The sequence below is a fragment of the Kogia breviceps genome, chromosome 8, assembly GCF_026419965.1.
Source record: "Kogia breviceps isolate mKogBre1 chromosome 8, mKogBre1 haplotype 1, whole genome shotgun sequence".
Lineage (NCBI taxonomy): Eukaryota > Metazoa > Chordata > Mammalia > Artiodactyla > Physeteridae > Kogia > Kogia breviceps.
Genome location: NC_081317.1, coordinates 70,874,983 through 70,896,769, shown reverse-complemented (window position 1 = coordinate 70,896,769; position 21,787 = coordinate 70,874,983). Strand labels below are relative to the sequence as shown.

The 21,787-nt window shown below is 40.0% G+C and overlaps 1 pseudogene; it reads left to right on the top strand.

Annotated features, from left to right (window-relative positions):
• The first annotated feature begins 18,459 nt into the window (after nucleotides 1–18,459).
• On the top strand, nucleotides 18,460–20,648 carry LOC131760819 (transcription initiation factor IIA subunit 2 pseudogene; annotated as a pseudogene).
• The last annotated feature ends 1,139 nt before the right edge of the window (nucleotides 20,649–21,787 follow it).

Genomic DNA, 21,787 nt, shown 5'->3' with positions numbered 1-21,787 from the left:
ACTCAGCATATAAATTGTAGATACAATTGATCTGAAATCTACATAACTTGAAAACTCAAAAATTGGAGAATTTTCTGCTCTCTCTGTCTCTGTCTCTCTCTTTTTAATAGAAAAAGAAAAAAAAGCACATGCTGAGTTTTTGAGATGACCTTGGTGTCCCCCTCTCCCCACCATGGATCTTTGACCTCTTTAATGATATAGGGCCAGAGAGTTCAAAGATATTTGGTGAAGTCATGGTAGGACCTTCTAGTAAGTCATTGGCTCACTGGCTTAGGGTATCTGCTGTGTTCTGCTTTCTCTACAGGACCCCATGTAATACCAACAAGGTTCTCTCTTGTGCCCTCACTTAACTTCACCGGTTTGGGAGCTCACCAAGCTCTGACTCTCTTCTGTTAGGTCTCTTACTTTTAATAGGCTTCCTATATGATTATCTCTCCTTACCTCTGGAATTCCTGTTCCTTTTCCCATTCCTCCTCACACTTTAGGTGTGAATACTTACATTGTACTCTTTTGGGCTCACGGTGTTACACATCTCTCATAACTGTGGGAAAAAAAATGGTGGTTATTGTGCTTGGAGTAATGTTTTGTCAGGAAACAGTAATATGTCATTTATTCATTTATTCATTCACTTGGCAGTTGTGAGGTTTTGAGTACCTTCTCTGTGCCCAAGAATGGCCTAGAGGTTGAGAGTACAGGGTTGAAAATCCAGACCAAATAGAATCTGTATAGTTTTGTCATTGGTCTTCAGGCGTGTATGTGTCTTACGTGTCAACTAAGCAGACTGGAGGGGAGAGGCTGCCTTCCATAGCAGCTGAATTCACACAGTTATGGCTTTCTTCCCATCTCCTGTGGAGCTGCACAGCCTGATGGTGATCTTGAGAGACCAGCAAGACTTGGGATCCTGTCCAACCCAAGTGTAGCAATGTATTTGCTGAATAACTGCTATCTGAAGCCACATGGGAGGACCAGTTTCCTGAGGAAGCATATTCAGGGTGTCACATGTTTTCTAGGATGATCCAATGACAATTTCATGTAATTTTTTTTGGGGGGGAGAGAGGGTCAGCCCATTAAATAGGTAACTACATATGATTTTATTTTAAAATCTTTTAAGTATTTTCACAAGTCAAAATGCATTCTTGTCAAACTAGGAATTCTAAATTTTGGTTGAGAAAAGTAAGCCGAGACATAGTGTAAATGTACGTTGATAGTTTTCAGTACTGTCTCAGCCCAACTGACCTTTACCTTGATCAGCAATTAAATTCTGACAGCAATTTCCAACTTGAAAAGTTTGCATGGCCGAGTACGCCAAAAAGGAAGGTAGGGGAAGTTCCAGCCATGGGTTCGTTTCTGTTAAATGGAGCATTTTTATGGATCTCATTAAAGATCATGTTTACAAAAAAAATTGGGGGGGGGGATAATTTTGCCATAAAATTACCTTGAAAGTAGTTCCCTCTTCCATCTCCCACTCTGTATGAACCTGAGCAAAACCAAATGTGGTTAGCTAGGGAAGCAAAAAGGGGCTAGTGATGCTCTGCAGAGTCTTGATATTACCCAGACAGGTCTTATGCATTTAGATCTCTGTCAGGGGTTGGGATGGAGGGGACTGGAGTTTTTGTCCTAGTGACTTATGTGCTTGATTAACCAACAGCATCCAACCAAATCAGGCCAAGGCTTGGCCGTGGATTTCACTACCCCCTGCAGGCTTATCCAGAGTCCTCCTAAATTGACTGAAAGCGTGGAATTGCGGTCTTTTGTGAGTCCAGTCTGCCTTTCCGCTGCACTCTCTGGCTCATCATTTTCCCTGCGAAAGAAGGAAAGTCCCGTTTCTTTTTTCTGCCCCTCAGGAAAGGCACAGCTCTTATTCTCTCTTCAGTTCCTTGCAGCGGCCAACTATGAAGGCTTAGAAAGAAAAATGAAACCGTAAAGGAGAGTGGAGTCTGCTGGAGTGTTTATGCCCATATTTAATGCCTGACTTGGGTTAGCATAAATCAAAAGACAAAGGTGTTTTATTTTCTGACAAAAATTTCTCTCTTACTTTCCTGGGGTGGGGGAGGATGGTGGGATGGGGTAGGAATATCCAGCAGGAGTGTGTACAGTGTGGTTCCGAGCTTAATAAATATGAGACACAGTCTGGAAACAGAAGTTATACATCTCTCCTAGGCCTCTAACAGAATTTGTGAAACATCAAACAGGGCTTGAGATATCCCAGATAGAACTCACATGGACTTCTGACGTAGGTTACTACCCGTGACTGAACCCATAGTAAGTACCAGACACTGTATGAACACTTCATGTGCATCTCATATAATCTTTACAACAATCCTATGGGGGTAGGTTTTGCATCATTTTAAGATGAAGCAAATGAAGTGCTGAGCAATCAAATAACTTGTCAATATCACACAGTTGGTAAGTGACTGAGCTGGGATTCCTGCCTTCTTCAAAGCCTCTTGGATTTCCCCAGTGAGGATCTCATAATCCTATTGAAAGCAATGCCAAGATAATCTTGAGTAGACTGGATGCAAGCATCCAGCTACACATCCCTGAAACCAGATGATGCTTAGCATTGGTGAGTAGAATGGCTCCAGCAGTGGGCTGGAGGAAACAAGGAATATATACGTGAGGACGGTTTATGACAGAATTAAAAATAGGCAGGGCTTGGGCAGAGGGTCTTGCGTAGTGTCCCTTCATACCTGTGGTCCCAGGCTTCTTTTGAAGAGGAGAGCAGCTAGTTTTCATTTTCCTGAAACCTCAAGGTCCTAGGGAGGCAGGGGTCTGACAGTACAGTGGTTTGCATGTGAAATGCTGAGACTCAGGTTTGTGTAAGGTGTGTGTTGTGTGGGCAAGGGCACTAGTGCTGGTTGGAATCTTTTCCCTCCAGAGCACCGAGAAAACTTCAGAGAAGAAGGCTTCTTGGCCAAAATCTTTCTCTAAGGAGGGAGAGATAAGTAGCCAGCAGTAGACGATGCCAAGATATAGGTTGGGAAACCCAGCTTTATATGCTCACTGATTTCACAAACCCAGAAAATGACGTCATGTATGATATGGATCAGCAAACAGACAAAGAGCAAACTCTGGGAATAACCACAAGACCTGGGCAAAGGCTGAGGGTATTCGAGAAATGATTTTGAATCAAGTGTCACAGTTAGACTTGAAAGACTAAGCTGTTCAACAGTTAACTATGTGCTCAATTTGAGTGAGGGTCTCTGCTTTTATGCTTTTCAAAATGTGGTTCATGTTTTTGGCATCGACGGGAAGCTTCTTGGAAAGGCAGAATTTCAGGTCCCACCCCAGATTTACTGAAGTAGGGTCTGCATTCTCAAAGGACCCCCAGGTGGTTTGTATGCACAGTGAAGTTTGAGAACCACTGTGCTAAAACATACTAGATATAGCACAGGGTATCAGGTACTGGTCAGTGATCTCAGTCTTGCCTACACATTCAAATCACTTGGGCAGCCCCACCCCAGACCACTTATATCAGATTCTTTTGGAGTAGGGCCCAAGTAATGACATTTTTAAAAAAGTTCCATAACGTACAGCTAGATGGTGGGTGCCCCCTACGAAAATGGGATTGTTGCTTTACTGATTGGAGTTCTGAAAGAATTGGTCTCTGGTGTGGTGCTACTTAACGTGTTTGTCAGTGATGTAGAAAGGTATAAGATATACTGATTCCATCCGCCCGTGATCGGAAATTGCGGAAGAGTGCAAGCTAACATCCTGAAACCCATCAGGACTAAAACGTTCAGTGACTGTGACGAGAGGGAAGAAAGTGTGGACAAGTATAAGAGTCCTGCTATGTCTCAGAGGGCTTCCATCCTACCACATCACAAAAGTATCCAAAGGTTAGAGTGAATTGCAAGTGAGTGATGATTCGGCAATGGAGAAGGGGCATGATTTAAAAGGCAGAGGAAAATCAGAGCCTGTGAAATGCAGGGAGCAAGAAACCGTGATGTAAACTTCCCCTGGTACTTGATGTGGTTAGGACCTTGTATAATATTGTCCAAGTTAGGATGCTAGCACTGAAGTGCAATTATGATGAACTTTGGATACTTTCAGAGGAGACTAAGGCATGAAGTAAAGTTAAAAAGGTTGATGTTATTTAGTACTTTGAATAAAAGACTAAGGGGAAAACAACATTTTTTAAATATAAAAGAGTGCTTTTGTTTGAAAGATGGTGACGTAAAATGTGAGGAGACTGTGAAAAAGGGTATGAGGAAAAGAAACTTTTATGTGCTAATGTTCCTTTGGGGCCCCAGAGGCAAAAATGGATCTCAATAATATACCTGGAGAGTGAGGACCCTACCAAAGGGTCAATAAGAGGCTCCTGCTCTCTCCGTATTGGGAGTAAGATAATTGTCCTGGAATTCTGCAAATTGACATTGACAAAGTTGGTGTTTCTTGAGTTTGCTTAAACACCCTGAACCAACTTTGTACACATCCAGTCGTAGCTGTCTAGGATTATAGGAAACCTTATTTATTCTGAGAAAGGGCATCTCCAGATTACCACAACAAATTATCAGGCTCGATGGAAAACATATAAGCATTATCTTTAAGACTGTGAACAAGAAAAGGGTGCCCTCTATTACCATTTTTATTCAACATTATTTTAGAATTCCCAACCAACATGTAAGGTAAGAGAAATTAAATATATGTAAACACTAGAAAGGAAGAAACAAAGCTACAGTTCACAGATAATATGAATAACTAGGGTTTATTAGAAAACCCCAATGAATCTATAAATAATTGATTGGAATTACTCAGAATTTGGTGATGTTGCTGGATATAAAAAAAATTAATTTAGTAAAACTAATCATTTCTACACACCAACTACAATTGAAAATTAGTTGTAAAAGGACAGCATTTACAAGAACATCAAAAAAATCTTAAATACCAGAGTTTCACTTCCAGTAATGGCTGACTAGAATATTTTAAACCAATCCTCAGAGAAAAGCTGGACAAAGTACAAAAATAAATGTTTGAAGGTGCAGAGAGCTATGTAGGCAGTGATAATTTTCAGATTCAAGATCTGCAGTAAGAGGGAAGCCTCAGGAAAAGTGAATTCAGCATTTGGGGGTTGCTTTTCATTTTGAGGCAACCACAGATTCTGAAAACAAAAGCAATAGCTGAGAGATCCAGAAGCTGACCAGAGCTGTTAGCAGTTTTACAGAGCTGGAGGAATGAAAAGTAGAGTTCAGGGCCCATCAAGAAGAGGATGCCTTGTTAAACATCCCAAGCTTTTAGTTAGGACCCTACAAAGCTACACTCTAGGAGTAAAAGTGAACCAGAGCTAGACAAGTCCAAATAGGACTGAAGCTCAAATCAGCTTAATCCTGATTCGACCTTAACTGTATGTAAAATTAACTGCAAATTAAATCCTCTTTGGAGGACAATAATATCATCCAGAGCAGCGTATTACCTCAACAGTTTTTCCTAAAAAATGTCCTCCATGCTATCAAAAATAATTGGATATATAAAAAGGCAAGACTTGACTGAAAAATAAGATAAAAAATTATAAAAAGAATAGACCCTAAAGGGAGGTCCAGTTATTTAAGTTTTCAGATATAGACTTTAAAATAACTATGATTAGTATGTTAAAATAGTTAAAAGAAAACATAGAGACTGTTGGCAAGTATGAGAAACTTAAAAAATATCAAATGGATATTATAAATGGAAAAATGAAGTCCTAAAGTTAAGAACTCAATGGGTGGATTTAACTTCAGATTAGACACATCAGACAAGAGAAAGAATAAAGTGGTAGATCAGAAAAAAATGTCCATATTGAAAGATGAAATGGAAACAGATGTACAATTTTAGAAGATCATAAGGTATATATGTGACAGAGTGAAAATGTCCAAGAAGAGTTGATGAGAGAAAGTGACAGAGCAGTAGTTGGTGAAGTAGTGGCTGAGAGTTTTCCAAAACAGGTGAAAGACTTCAAGCCACAGCCTCAAGAAATGCTATAATTTTTCTGAAACGGACAAATAAGCATATCTGGGCACATTATTTCCTCCTGTCTCCTTGCTTCTGGTGTTTCTTTTAGATCAGCTGTCAGTCTTCCTATTGCTCCTGTGAAGGTCCTACATTTCTTTTTCTCTGACTTGCTCTACCCAGTAGATGGTTATTGGCAGAAGGATAGAAAATGGACCACTTGAATAGCATAGAGAGACCAGAAATGGACCCATGAATATAAGGATATCTGTTATAATTATTTGGGAGAGTGGAAGGAAAAGGATGCTGAGATAATTGATTGTACATTTGGAAAATACATGAAATTTGATTCCTACCTAACATGATACTCAAAAATTAATTTCAGGTACACTAAATAAACCCTAAAAGGCAAGACTATTTGAAATTAATGTAGGGGAATATCATTGTGACATTAGGGTAGAGAAGGATTACTTAAATAAGACACAAAAGAATAACTCTAAAGGGAAATACTGATTATAATAGTTTATAATACAATTAAAAAGTCCTTCATTGAGATATTACAAACTGTGTGAATATATTATTCAGAATATATGAATTCCAACTAATGAATAAGAGAGAAATAACCTAATGGGAAAATGGACAAATGAAATAAATAGTAATCTTACAGAATCAGTTTCACATGACAGATGGATAAATGGTCAATTTTATTACAGTCAGGGAAATGCAAATTGAAATTGCAATGAGCTACCATTTCATAATCAGCTGTTGAACAATACCAAGTGTTAACTAGGATATGGAGATATAGGAATTCTTAACCACTGCTGTTAGGAGTAGAAATGGGTATATCCATTTTGGAAATGTGTTTGGCAGTGTTGAACCATGAGCATGCCCTGTGATCTATGAATTACATGACCAGGTATATACCTTAGAGAAAATCTTGCATATGTGCACCAGGAGGCATGTACAGAAATTTTCATAATGGTGTTTTTTATGAGCAGAGGTAATATAACATATATGTTTATATACGTTAAACATATAAATAAAATATAGATTAATGTAAAAATAACCTACTGGTTTATTGTGATGGTTAATCTTATGTGTCAAGTTTACTGTACCACGGGGTGCCCAGATTGAACATTATTTCTAGGTGTTTCTGTGAGGGTGTTTCTGGATGAGATTACCATTTTAATTGGTGGACTCAATAGATTATACTCCCCAGTGTGGATGGGCATTATCCAATCTATTGAAGGCCTAAATAGAACAAAAGGGAGAGGGAGGAGGAATTCTTTTGCTTCATGCTTGCCTGTTTGAGCTGGGGCATCTGTCTTCTGCCTTTGGACTGGGACTTACACCATCAGCTCCCCTGGTTCTCAGGCCTTCAAACTTGGGCTGGAATTATACCTCCAGCTTCCCTGCATCTCTGGCTTGCAGAGGTCAGGTCATGGAACTGTTCAGCCTTCACGATAGTATCAGCCAATTTCCATGCGCGCGCACGCGCATGTGTGTGTATAATAGTAATAATCTAATTATAACAGAGTCGATAGGATATATTTTGGTTCTGTTTCTCTGGAAAACCCCAATGGATTTATCAAAAGAAAGACACATGCTTATACAGTGGAACACTATACAGCAGTGAATATGAAAAAATTTACGTGCACCAACAGTGATCAATCTCACAAACACAGTATTGAATTAAAAAGAGCAAGTCATAAAAGAATAATATATTGGTTTAACTCCATGACTCTAAAGTTCAAATATAAACATTAAACTATATAGTGTTTCAGGATAACGATCAAGACATAGGCAGTAAACACTATAAATTACCAACACACTTACCTCTAAGGAGGAAGGAATGGGCTCTAATCTGTGATGTATATAAGTGGCTTCTGGGGTGTGGTGGTATTTTGTTTCTTGAAACCAATGGTGGGTGTTAATTAAAGAAAAATACCACATCAATTTCTCTCCCTTGTGTGGGGCTGGATGGCATTGCCAGGTGGGTCTGTAGCCACCACATCCTGGCGAAGAATGTACATTGTGAGTGAACTAAGTATATAAAGCCAATTTTGGCCAAATCTCCATTTGCAGATCTCCTTTTCAAAACTATCAACTCATATTCATTTGTAAGAAAACCTAACCCATCATGGTTCAAATCATCTGTGATCAGATTGCCAAAATACGGTTTTTGGTACAGCTACTTGTTTTCACAAGGTCTTTGGAGACCATTTGTGACACTGTTTAAAATTGTTCTCCTTCTGTCCTGCCTTAGAAATTCTGAAAAGTTTGGGCTGATTCAGTTCTTCTAAGCTGAAGGCCTCCATGCAAGGTCAAGTTAAGGTTTTCTCTCTATTTTGATTCCATGAACATTAAGGTTTCACCCTCCCACAACTGCTGTATTGTTGTACAGTTCTTCCCAGTCCAGGGGAGGAGCTTTCTGTTTGGCTGTAGGAGCCCAGGTCACCTTCAACCCAGAGCTTTGGAGAACTCTCTTTGAAGGAACAGCTTGGTATCACATAGTGGCTTTCAGTTCAAAGGTGACACTTTATTCCTGATCTTCCTCCTCCATCATTCTTTGTACAGGCTGCTGGTGGAGAGCAGGAGGGGTGTATGTGTGATTTGATGGGGGAGGCTGGATTCGCACAATGACTCAGTTGTCCTTAGCATTTGTTTACGCCTGCCTACTCCCAATCTTTAATCCTTACAAACCTTTCCCCACCTTAGTAAAATATAGTGGATTTCAGCCTTTCTCTTGTTCTTGGTGTTTTGCAGCTAGGATGTACCTTGAACAAAAATATGCCCCCCTCACCAATCTGGCGAGGAGAGATGGTGGAATTACAGGGGAGGGTGAGGAGTGGAAGGAGGGAAGTTTGTTTGTGTTTCTCAAAGAGCTGCAGGTGATACCAGACTGCCTGCCTTTGCTGGTTTGAAGTCCTTGGCAATAGCCCTTGCTTATTTCCTTGTGAGTATTCATGCACTATCATGAGGTCTTTTATTAAGCTGGCATAGTGGCTGCTCAGTTTTCCAGTAAGGAAGCAGACATTGCCTCATGGCCTTAGGCACTTCTGGGGGTAAAAGAATGTAAACTGCTAAAGCCCTGCCCCTCCATGTCCCCGCCTCAGACTCCATTACGGCCTGAAAACAGGAACTAAAAAGCAACTAAAACACTGAATTGTTACAAAAGGAGAGCAGAGCCCCAGCTGACAGTGATGCGGGCTTTATGGGAGAAGGAGGTCTGCATGAGAAAAGAGAGGGAAAAAAAAAGAAAGAGGGGACATTCAAGTGAGCAAGGGGAACAGTATATGTGGCTTTTTGAGGCTTTGTGCTAGTATATACTTCTGGATTCACTTGGGGTTCTTTATTGACTTGGACTGTGTGTAGAAGATCCTGTCTAAGTACTTTAACCCCTCTCTGATTGGAAATGTGTGAATGCATCAGTATAGAGGGGTGTGTATATTTGGCAGGGGTGGGAGAGCAGTAACTCAACAGTCCAGCAACAGAAGGCGAGGGAGTGGGATGGAGCAGAGCGTGGGCCACTGAAAAGCTGTCATCCCAGGCCGAGCCCTGGGTGCCTCCTCTCTCCCCCTGCCCAAGGGGCTTCTTTGCCAGGACCTCCAGAGGGGGTCCAGAGGGTGGAGAGCCTGTGACAGCTAAATCACTGGATGCCTGCCTACTGGGGAAGACCCTAATGTTGGCTTGGGCCTGCTTCTGTTTTATAGCCTGATAGATTTGGGCTCTCCCTTTCCCTCTTCAGAGGCCTACAATCTGCACCAAATGTTTCACATTACTCAGTGTGAAAAACCTCCTATTCTTTCAGATTTTTTACAAGTTCATACATCCGTGGAAACTCGATATTCCATATTTCATTCTGCTTCGTGGATGTCATTGTGAGGGATGCGGGTTCACATGCAACAGGCCTCTTTTGGCTTTGATCAGCTTGACCGCAACTAATTGTAAATGGAGAACAAATGAAAGAAATATTTACAAATTTCATGGGAATTCAGGCAGGGCCTAAGCCTTCCCTAATGCTTCCATTCACAGTAAATGTTTATTGAATACTTTGACTCTACTGTGCACTTCAGTATTTATATAGTATTAGGTTTTAGCTTGATCTGGATGGATCCAAAGAGTTAGTAAACCGACCTTCCCCTTCTCCCTGCTTTACCCCCTTCCCTTCTGCAAACTTCCTTTCTTTTGCATCACAAAATCTGCCCCTGCCTAAAGAAAACCAACTCAAATTCTGAAGCTACAGCTGTAAGAAGGGGAAGTAGAAAAAGAGAGAGAGAGACAGAAGGGGGAAAAAAAGGACCGTAAAATTTAAAACAAATTTTGAGTTGCATAGTCGAGTTGGGAAAAGTCAAATGAAATTGTTTGAGATTTGTTCAAAATAAAGTTATAAATTTTTGGAGCCAGGTTAAGCAGCTGTTGGGTCAGGCAGGCTAAGGCCTAAAAGGCAGCACCACCGACTAAGAGCTGAATATTATGCAATCAATCAACAGTTGCCTGGATACAAAGAAATATCCATAGCCCTGTAAGAGGATTTCTGATTTAGGACTTTCCATTTCTAAGCCTACTTTTCCAGAAGAATTTTTGTTCACTCAGGAACCAAAATAACCTTTGTGATTTCTCCCTGGAGGTAATAGAGACAAGTCATGCTATGGCTAGGAAGGGGTTGGCCGACCCCCCTCCCCTCCAGCTTCCCCACCTCATGGTATGAACTGGAAGTCCTATCAGACCCTAGCTTCTTCCAGCTGCTGCCATGAGCTGCTGAAACTTCCCAGGGCAGCTTAGACAAGTGATGGTCCAGATACTGAAGATCAGACAGGAGGTGATTTCTTTCCAGAGAGTCCTTTGGTTACCACCTTGGATGGCTGGATGGCAAGTGCTTCTGAGGTTGGCCAATCAATGCTCCAACAACTGATCTTTTTTTTTTTTTTTTCCGGTACGTGGGCCTCTCACTGTTGTGGCCTTTCCCGTTGCGGAGCACAGGCTCTGGACGCGAAGGCTCAGCGGCCATGGCTCACGGGCCCAGCCGCTCCGCGGCACGTGGGATCTTCCCGGACCGGGTCACGAACCCGTGTCCCCTGCATTGGCAGGCGGATTCTCAACCACTGCGCCACCAGGGAAGCCCCAGCTGCTCTTTTAATCAGAAGTATTTCACATCTGTACCTGCTGTACCCTGGGCCCGTTCCACGCTAGGAGTTGGAAAAAGCTAGATTCTGTTGTTTGTGGACCCTGGCTTAACCTGCCGTTCTCCACCTTTCCACCCAGGCGTGAAAGACATGATTTAGAGATCACATAAAGGAGAGGGTGAATGGCCGCAACAACCCTGAAACAACCCAAAAGGCTAATGAGAGAGGCGTTTGCAAAGGAGGTGGTCGTAAGACAGGATAGACGGCTTGCGACAGAGGAGAGGTGGCAGAGAAGAGGGATGGGGCGTTGGAGAAGGAGGTCAACTCCAAAGCTAAGAAAAAGTGGGAATGGGATCCCAGAAAAGGGTTTGGAGTGTTTTATTACAAATTTGCTATAGAAAATAATATTTTAACTTTTACTCATTGTTCTCCTTCCAGTGCTCTCCTCTTGCCTCTGGAGCTGCACTTCTCATTCTCAGGAGTCCTCTTTTAAAAAAAAATGTGTTTTTCAAACAATAGCTTCCTATCACAATGTGCTCTTATAGCCTGCTTACTCTTAAATGTAAGTGGGCAATAGTAACAAACACTTTTCATTTTTAAAGATTATTTGCAAAAAGCTAGATGGACAGAGCTGTAATGGTGGGGTTATTTAGCCACACAGCAGAGCACCGAGCTGGCTGGAAGTGAACTGACCACATGCAAACAGTTTGACGTTGCATGTGGTCAGTTAGTGGGGGACATTGGTCTTGGTGGGTAAGGTACTGCTCTGTAGCCTCAAAGGGCAAGATAGTATGGTGTTTAAGGACTTTAATTTTGGAAGCAGACTAGCAAGGTCAAATCTTGTCTCTGCCACTAATAAGCTGTGTGATGGGCAAGTTTCTCAATTGCTGTCTACCTCAGACTCCTCATCTAGAAAATGGGGCAAATAATAGTGCCTATGTCATAGCATTGTTCTGAGAACTGAATGAGTCAATGTACATAAGATGTTTAGAGTAGCACCTAGCACATAATACATGGTGCATCAATATTGGCTGTTTTATTATCTCAGGAGGCAAGAGGTATTTTCTTTACCAGAGAATTAAATTCTCACTGCCATGTTAGCAACAGAAGTGTTGATGCAACTTAGATTTCTTTGCTCTTTTAGAAAGATACTCTACTTTAGGGCCATTCTGGGACTAAAAATCCTATCAATTTATGTTTAGTACTCAGGAGTGACTGCTGTGTTTTCAAGTTTTAGTTATTTCTTATGGGTTTTAATTCAATACTATATGTATTTTAAACCATATATGCATTTTTAAAATGTATGTTCCCCTTAAGAATCGAGAGGAGAAAATCCACCTGCCATGCATTTGCGGAAGAATGCTCAATTAGAAAGATCTTTAAACGTGTCCTTAGCGCCTTAGACCAGTTTTCTTCAGTATGCCTTAAGCAAGAAAATGGTCGTTTTCCCTAATTATCTGTTTTAAAGATGGTGATTATAATTTTTCAATGGTCAGATATTGAATGAATTGTTCAGAAATGAAATTAGAGTGTGTGTTAATCAGTATTAATTAACGGAAGCAGAAGGAGGGAGGTGGTGGACAGCCGTAACGAAGTGTGTCTACCTTTCCTATTAAGGACTTCTCTGGACTTCCACGAACAAGGGACAGAAGACAGTTATTCTACCTGAAATTTGAGCTATGAGAATTGTCCTGTGTCTAAACATTCTTAATGCCTCCAGCATTTTTTCTAAACTGCAATTTAAAGAAGAACAAGAAGGCAAGAAGTTTGCAAATGGTGCCTCTGCACAAATGGCCAACATTCCAGATGGGGTTTTGTGGGGCTCCACCCACATTAAGCTGACTGAAATGGGGGTGACCCAGCAACAGTAGATCCTTTTGTTGTATTGTTTTGGTGCAGAGCAAGTGACATTCCTCAGGACCCTTTTCATGTAGCAGTCGGCCACAAAATACATTGCTACTCTTCTTACCTGTGGGACTGGCTTGTGTCAACTCCAGCACTTTTAGGCTTATCTGATGGCAAATGAAAACTGATACAAGTGGGCAGCGTTATGACTACTTGGTTACTGGACAACCATTCACCTCTGTTTCCAAGTCCTTCGAGCAGTTTCAGTTTAACCCTGAAAAATTGTTTATGAGCAATGATATATACCCATATATCCAAGAATATATTTATACAAGAAAAATAGGAAAATATGCACCTATGTTCTCTTCATATGATATATATTACGCATTCATGCTGGGATTAGACCTTGTATCATGATGATGGGTGCATATGGGTTTGTGTGTACACCTGCTTATGTGGTGTAATGTGACTCTGTATAGGTGCATGTCTATGTGGATATAGATACACGTAGACACTCTGAAAACAGTGCTTCTGTGGCTATAGAGTGAACAAAGCCCCAAACCCATTGATTATGTGAATGTTGCTCATATAATACACAAATCCTACAGCACTGCTAAATGTCAGAATTGTGGGAAAAGGGAGATGATCTTAGAATGTCTTCTATAGCATTCCTTGCGACATTGTGATTTAATTGTCCTGGAATGTAGCACAAGAGGTTTGCACCTCTTACCCCCTTGAGCACTGTGAAAATTACAGCCTCAACCAAATTACAGTGAAACACAATCTGTTGAAAATGAACAATCTATTTTATGAATTATGACACAATATAAATATTCAATAATTAATACATGCTAATACATGCATTCAATATATTCAACTGCAAATATTTTCTAGAATGCCTTTATGTAGTTACGTCTACTGTCTGTGGAAATTGAATTTTAGCTTTAGCCTTGGGTAAATTTCAAACAATGACAGTTCACTGGAAGTGACTCCAGATGCCGTTGAATATAGAAATTGAAAACTGGCAGCTAGCATGCCAGATTTTGCCAACAATTGGGTTTTGTTTGGCCATATACCTGTAAAACCATCTTTACAATCAAGATAATTAACATATTCATCACCACGGAAAGTTTTCTCATTGTCCTTTGTAATCCCTCCTTCCTGTCCTTAGCCCCTCCAGGCAATCACTGATCTGCTTTCTGTCACTATAGATTAGTATGAGTTTTCTGAACTACTAATTTCTGAATGGAATCATACTGTATGTACTCCTTTTACATCTGGCTTCTTTCACTCAGCATAATTATTTTGAGATTCATCCCCAAATCATCATAATTACAAAGGTTTTCTCCTATGTTTACCTGTAGAAGTTTTATAATTTAGGTTTTACATTAGGATCTACATCCAGGTTAAGTTAATTTTGGAACATGATCCATGTTCTGTACCTATGGTTGCATAGATGGAAGTTCATTTTTTTTTTCATATGAATACTGAATTATCCCAGCGCGCACTGTTTGTTGGAAAGACTATTGTTTATTCACTGCACTGCTGTGACATTCTCAAGCTGGGGAAATTGTAGGGCTTACCTCATTTTCCATTTCTCAGAGGTCAGTGTCCCTCATTGACTGATGTCCATTGTCTTGAAAACCATTTATTTCAAGTGGGAAGGTAAGTTTGATCTCTGCTGCTCCATCCTGGTGAGAAGTACAAGTCCCATGCTTAGAGTATTTTTGAAATTTTAAAATGTGTTTCCAATAGATAAAAATTAGGAAATATCGTATTCAATCTAGATTTCTGGCTTCTCATGGAAAATCTGCAGATTCGTCAAAATGAGATATACACTCCACGTGGCATCAATCGATTGCACAATTCCCTCTTTCTTTGTGGCAGGAGCTTCCTAGCTTCTCCCAGTCCCCATCTTGCTTGCTTCACTCATTTAACTTACCTACTCGACCGCCTTAGGCCTGATCAGTCCAAGTCTTTCATTTCATTCAGGAGGAAAGGGAGAGAGGCAAAGTGAGATGGTATTAGAATCTGGGTTATCTGGCTCCAAATCCAATGGTATTTCCACTGAGGTTGAACAGTCATATTGTATTATTGGTATGGCGATAAGCAAACTGAAGGTCTCATTAATTGCTGACAGATTTAGATGCTCAGTGCCTGTCACTCACACTCTTCTTACATCTTGACATTTATCTGTGAAGTTTATTATAATTTATCTGTTGCAGTATTTGGAAGCAAATTACGTAGCAGGGATTTAACTGTTAATTTTTTTAAAAGAATTGCTTATTCAACAAAACCATCTTTTGAGGATTATCATTTTTCCTTATTAAATAAATTGCCCGCACACCTATCAGAATGACCAAAATCTGGAACACTGCTGACACCAAATGCTGATGAGGATGTGGAGCAGTAAGAACTCTCATTCATTGCTGGTGGGAATGCAAAATGGTGCAGCCACTTTGGAAGACAGCTTGGCAATTTCTTACAAATCTAAAATACTCTGACCGTTTGATCCAGGAATCATGCTCCTTGGTATTTACCCAAAGGAGTTGAAAACTTATTTTCACCCCAAAACCTGCACATGAATGTTTATAGAGGCTTTATGTATAATGACCAAGACTTGGAAGCAACCACGATATCTTCAGTAGGCGAATTAATAAACTGTGGCACATTTGGACAATGGAATATCATTCATTGCTAAAAAGAAATGGGCTGTTAAGCCACGAAAAGACATGGAGGAAGCTTAAATGCATATTTCTGAAGTAAAAGAAACCAATCTGAAAAGGTTACATAATGAATGATTCTAACTCTATGACGTTCTTACCCCAAAACTATGGAGACAGTAAAAAGGTTAGTGGTTGTCTGAGGCTGCGGGGAGGGAAGATGAATAGCCAGAGCACAAAGGAACTTTAGGTCAGTGAAAATACTTTGTGTAACACCATAATGATAGATACATGTTGTTACACATTTGTCCAAACCCATAGAATGTACAACACCAAGAGTGAACTGTAATGTAAACTATAGACTCTGGGTTATAATGATATGTAAATGTAGGTTCATCAGTGGTAACAAAGGTGCCACTCTGGTGGGGTATGCTGATAATTGGGGAGGCTGTATATGTGAGGGAGCAGGGGTATATGGGAAATCTCTGTACCTTCCATTCAGTTTTGCTTTGAACCTTAAACTGCTCTAAAAAGTAAATTCTTAATAAAATTAAATAAATTGCTGGCAGCATTTATGTTGAGTGTCACAAGCTCTAAGTTCCCACCATAAGATAATACTGAAATGACAACAACGTAGAGAATATGTTTATGGTATTTCTCATCTATTCATAACTTTTTTTAGATTATTAAGGTATTTATGTATATGTATATACATGGAGAAATTCAATCTGTTAGCCTGGGAAATGATGTAATAACAAGCTATATTTACCCATCCCCTGTCTCAATTGATTAGTCAAAGTATTATTAAACTGTTGTGCAAAATATAGGAATAAGGGTCAAGAAACAAACCACAAAACCACTAAGGATCACATGAAGTCACACTTTCTTAGTAGACATGTTGTAAAAATGCATACGATGCATTTTTGGAAACAAATCCAACATCTTACAAAAATCTGTCTCTTTACTCTCAGGTGTTAGATGCGATGGAAAAATAAACTACGTAGAACAATTTATAACTTTTGATTTCGTATTCTGGCTTAAAAAATAGACCCTGTAGAAAAAGAACTGAAGGCATAATATGGAATTATTTTGGTATTATTTTACTGACTTAACACAGATGACTATTTCTGATTTAGAAACAAAACGGAACTGTCAAACTCTCTTATGATTTCCATGTGTTGGATTATATTAGATACCTAACAGAAACTTGTTTTACCTGCTTGCAAGAGCTTCTAAAACTGCCTGTGTGACAAAGAATACCATTCCAAAAGCAAAGTGGGAACTTGCTTTTACTAAGATAGCAGATAATAGCAATGCTTGGGCTTCTGGGGAATACGTCCCCTTCCAGACCAGCAGCTGGAGAGCCGCTCTTGACCAACAGAACAGAGCAGAGAAGCTCAGGATGTGGGTTTCTACTTTTGGGAACTGACAGTATTGGGGTGTAGGATACTTTATATATTGATAAGTTCTCAGACAGTAAATTCTGCTCTTCTAACAGGTTTTCAAAAGAGTGTTTAAAACCACTGAGCGCTTCTTCTGTTTCTTTCATGCTTACCTCTCTTCATTCCTATTTTCTCTCTCTTCCTCTCTTTGCCTTTCCCTTCCTCCTCTGCACCTTCTTAGGACTTGCTTCTTTCTGGATTCGAGCATGTCTATGTTAGCCTTTCCTTGAGAATCCTCACTTAACTGCACCTCTCCATGCATATCTTTCTCCCCCTTAGCATGTCTCTTTAGAATGCTTAAACAGGACATTCACACCCACTGTGTCTCCTCAAATCCAGCAATGTGACCAGTTTCTGTCCCATTCCCTTCCAAAGCTTCCATTCTGGCTAATATCTCCTGTGGTCTGTTCATGGAGAGAAAGATCGATCAGACTGAAGTTTTTAGCGATCTCATGCCTCCTTGGGCAGAGTTTGTTTCTCTTCTTTCTAAGCCAATTTGACTACCGGAGACATTTTTTTTCACTTTATTTTCTTCTCACTTCATTTTTCTTACATTTTCTCCATGTTCTCCCTCCTGACTCTTCATTAACCTGATCATCGACTCCTTTTGTTTCTACACTCAACATCGATTTCCTCCCAGATCGTATCTCCTCTTATTGCATTTCCTACATTTTCATAGACAATCTATAATTTAAAGTTTTGTTTTGACCCCAAAGCTTGGAAATATGCTGATAAGTTTTTGATAGTCTGGGTTTCTTTCACCATCTTCCTTCACTCCCCCTCACTCTTGGTTTTCCTTTATTAAAACAAAAAATGTTGTCACCACTGGAGAGAGCGTTTACTCAACGTTGATTTTCTCTCCTGAAGACCTCTTTCTTTTCACACATAGTTGTGCACATCTCTTTCCTTGTTGCGACACCTGGAGACCATTCGTGATGAGATGTTTATTCTGTGTTTGTGGTTCTTTATCATTTTCTCCCAGTCATCCTTCCCCATCTCTATTCTAAGCCTAACTTTGACTTCCTTGCCTTGAGGAAGGTTGTAGATGGGTCTGAAGATGAGGTGCTTGAAGTGGCTCCCTGGCCCTCCTTCAGCTGCTGGCTTTTGCTTTCCTGGAGAGGACTATGCTTTGGGGAGGGGAGGTGAGTAGAAGGTTGGAGAGATGGAAAGTGATGGAGAGAGAGTCTCCTGGCCTGGGGAGGAGACAGAGGATCATGGTCCATGGCTTCCATGAAAGCTGGTGACCTGTGACCCACTCTCATGACCTGAAGGAAAAGGCTGGGACTAGGGTGAGGCAAGTGAGGCAACTGACTCAGGCATAAAATTTGAGAGGACTCTAAAAAATACTCAGTAATCAAGGTAAGTATAATTTATTGCAATATTTTAAAAAGTAAAAATTAATGCAAAAAAATCCATGATGAACAAATATCAATATTTTAAATAAAGACAGGATGCGGAATGGGTGGAACTCTAGAGGATGGTAGCTGGTGTATCCCAGGAATTGTTGCCCCCAGGCAGCTTAGCAATGATTCCCAGGCTCCAAGGGCACCGATGTATCGGAGCCCCTTGATTTCTAGGAATCCTGGGGGTTTGGGCAGGAGCCATCCCAACAGCAACCAGTACGGAGAGATGGACAGAGGGGGCATCTGTAAAAAGTTTTTGATGTTGAAAAACCCCTGGAGACCTTTGCCTAGCCATGGGTAGGAGCTCAGATAATGGTAGAAATGGGGCCTTGCTTTTGGATAGATTTTTTATTTCAAATAAATAGAAATAAGGCACTTACTGCACTCACAGCTTTACCGTTGCAACTTCATACTGAATACACTGTCTCCATCTGGAGCTTTGTCACTATCTTGAGTGAGGAATGGGAAGCTGAGATTCTTTATTTTCTCTCCCCAATTCTGTATTGCCTTCCCTTCCCTATCACAAAGTCCACTCTTGTTATTAACCTGTGACTCACTGACCTGGCTTTCATACATTTTAAGATCTGGAGAGAGTATATAAAGAACCAAAGACATCCTCTTCTTCTTGCTTTCACATCCTTAAGATCTGACCTCCTTTTTCAAGTCTCAGAATTGGCACCTTAATATGGGCTCTGCGAGGCAGCTTGACTTGACGGAACGGTCATGGGCCCCATGAACGCTAGGCCTGACTCTGCTCTGAATGAACTGTGTGAATGTGGTTAAGTGAGTAACTTTCACTCTCTGACCCTCAATTTCCTCATCTGTGCAGAGGGGGTTAAACCAGATGAGCTCTAAGGTTTCTCTCTGGCCCAACATTTCATGCGTTCTAAGGATGATTTTATTTGTCACCGAAATGCGGATTTCCAGTCAGTTCACTTATGATCACTTTAAAACAGCCCAGCTCTGATCTTACTTCTCACCCTGTACTTTGGCGTTGTAGTTTGCATTTTCGAAATCTGTTGGCCTTTAGTTGTCATCTGTGTTAAAATCAGATTCTTCACTCTTGGTTTCAAGATGCCAGCTTATCAAAGGAAAAATCTCTAACAAGGTCTTTGCTCTGCTTGAATGTAAACTTGGCTGAATGTTAAAGCAGAAAAGGAAACCATAAGACTTTGGGCCAACCATAAACTAGTTTTCTCATCTGTGAAATAAAGAGGTTTTATTAGATGCTCTTTTAAGCCCTTTTCAGTTTTAAAATTCTAAATTACTTCAAGAATCATGATGTTCTTAGATTCTGAATAAGTTTGATATTTTTTTTTGTCCCAGCCATCAGCTTTCAGAGTATTCCAAGTTTCTTCTCCCATCGATTACCTACAGATTTACATAGAAGTATCAGCTTCTTAGCTCTTGCTTGGCCCACCAAACTTATGTAACTTGGTGTTTGACAAACACTGCTGTTTTAGAAAGAGGATGGGGAGTACCCCTAATCCATATTATTTAAAACATTTAAAAATCTGAAAAACTTTTTTTTTTTTTTTAAGTGTAAAGTGGTCTTTCTAGCCACTACAGAAAAGAAAACTGTGTATGTTCTCTACTTCATTTGCCAAAAGGACTACATAGGCTTTCTCATTCTGATGCCTGGGGACTGTGAGATTTGGTCTCTGGATCCTTGTTTTAAAGACAATGGTGGGGTCTCCTTGCTTCCTGGTGTGGTTTCACTGCCAGGTTCTGTGAGTACTTCTGGGTTACTGACCCAGCTCTGCAGTCTCTGGGGCTGCTGCAGGGGCTTTTGGGGAAAGTAGGCACCTCCTGTTGAGTCCTGGCTGTGTTGCTCTGTCCCACAGGCCTTCAATAATTTCTTTCTCTTAAGTGGTAGCATATCAGTTATACAGAAATGCACTTTAGGAAACAGTCTTCAGGAGGGCGCAGATAAGTTCCTACAGTCTTAATAGATCATCCCCAACTCACCCTTCAAGTCCCACTTCAGTGTGATAAGGCTAAAAATTTAGCTCTGGCACCAACACTCAGGGACAGAGTCAACATTCCAGAGGCTCTGCACATATGTACACATTCTGTGATAACGTGTGGACTTCTGTATTGAGTGAGGCTGAATTCAGAGAGATGACAGAGCTTATTAAAGTGGAGAAAGTGAAAATTGTAGCTTATGATGGTAAAAATACTGGCTTTAATACTACAGAGTGCATAGAGGAAAAATGGCTTTTTAGTGCCGTCTTCTGTCATTAAGCAGCACTTTTTGAAGTGAAGCAAAAAAGAGACTTTAAAAAACATTATTCTAGAAATGCAGGAGTGATTATACTGTGCTGCACGGGTTGGAGCATGTCAGTAGAGAGAAGCTTATAATTCTGTGACCTCTTACATCATCTTCATTATGCAGCATGAAGAAACTTAACTTTTTATGACAAGTCAAAATTGTTGCCAAAGAACAGTATTTAATAAACTCATTCTAAAACTCAATGTGACTAATAATAGGTGGCACTGTTAAGCTAGCAATATAGAGATATTAGATAAGCATTTTATTAGCTTTAGATAAAGAGCACCATGTTCATTGTAGGGAAGTTAGAAAAATATATCATTTCAGTAAAGTCATGTCAGTTTTATCAGTTGTAACTTTTGCAGTTAATAAAAACCATTAGCAAGAGTTTATAGCAAATTCTGGATAAATTTTACTTAGAAAATCCATTTTCTAAAGTAATACAGAACGAGTGGCAACATTGGTATGAGAAACCTACTAAGAAATAAAACTCTGTTAGGAAAAAGTAGATAATCTTCAGACACAGTTCCCTGCCAAAACAAAGCAACAAAATCAGACCGTAAAACCCTGCTCCCAATAAGATAAAATAGTGCCATTTGACATTAAATCATTTCTTGAATTGGCTATATTCATCAAGATTCATACATTTAAAAATAACCTTACATCCTAATATGTATTTGACTTTTAATTTAAAAATCGTATTAAATATAAAATACAAGGGGATGGTGGTGTGGAGACTCTTGAAGTCTTCGAGTTGAAATTTTCAGTGCTTGGATTCATTTTGGTGAATAGAAAGAGAGCAAGTTGGAGGGAGATTATATGTTTTCTTGATCCTTCTTATGGTTTTAGTAGCTATCTCTTCCGTAATGTTCTTCTGCTCCCTTCTCTTTTGAAATATTGGCATACCTTGAAGATACGACGGGTTCGGTTCCAGACCACTGCAATAAAGTGAATATTGCAATAAAGTGAGTCACATGAATTTTTGTTTGTTTGTTTCTCAGTGCATACAGAAGTTATGTTAACACTATATCTATATCTATATCTATATATATTCTTTTTAAGATTCTTTTCCCGTATAAGTTGTTACAAAATATTGAGTAGAGCTCCCTGT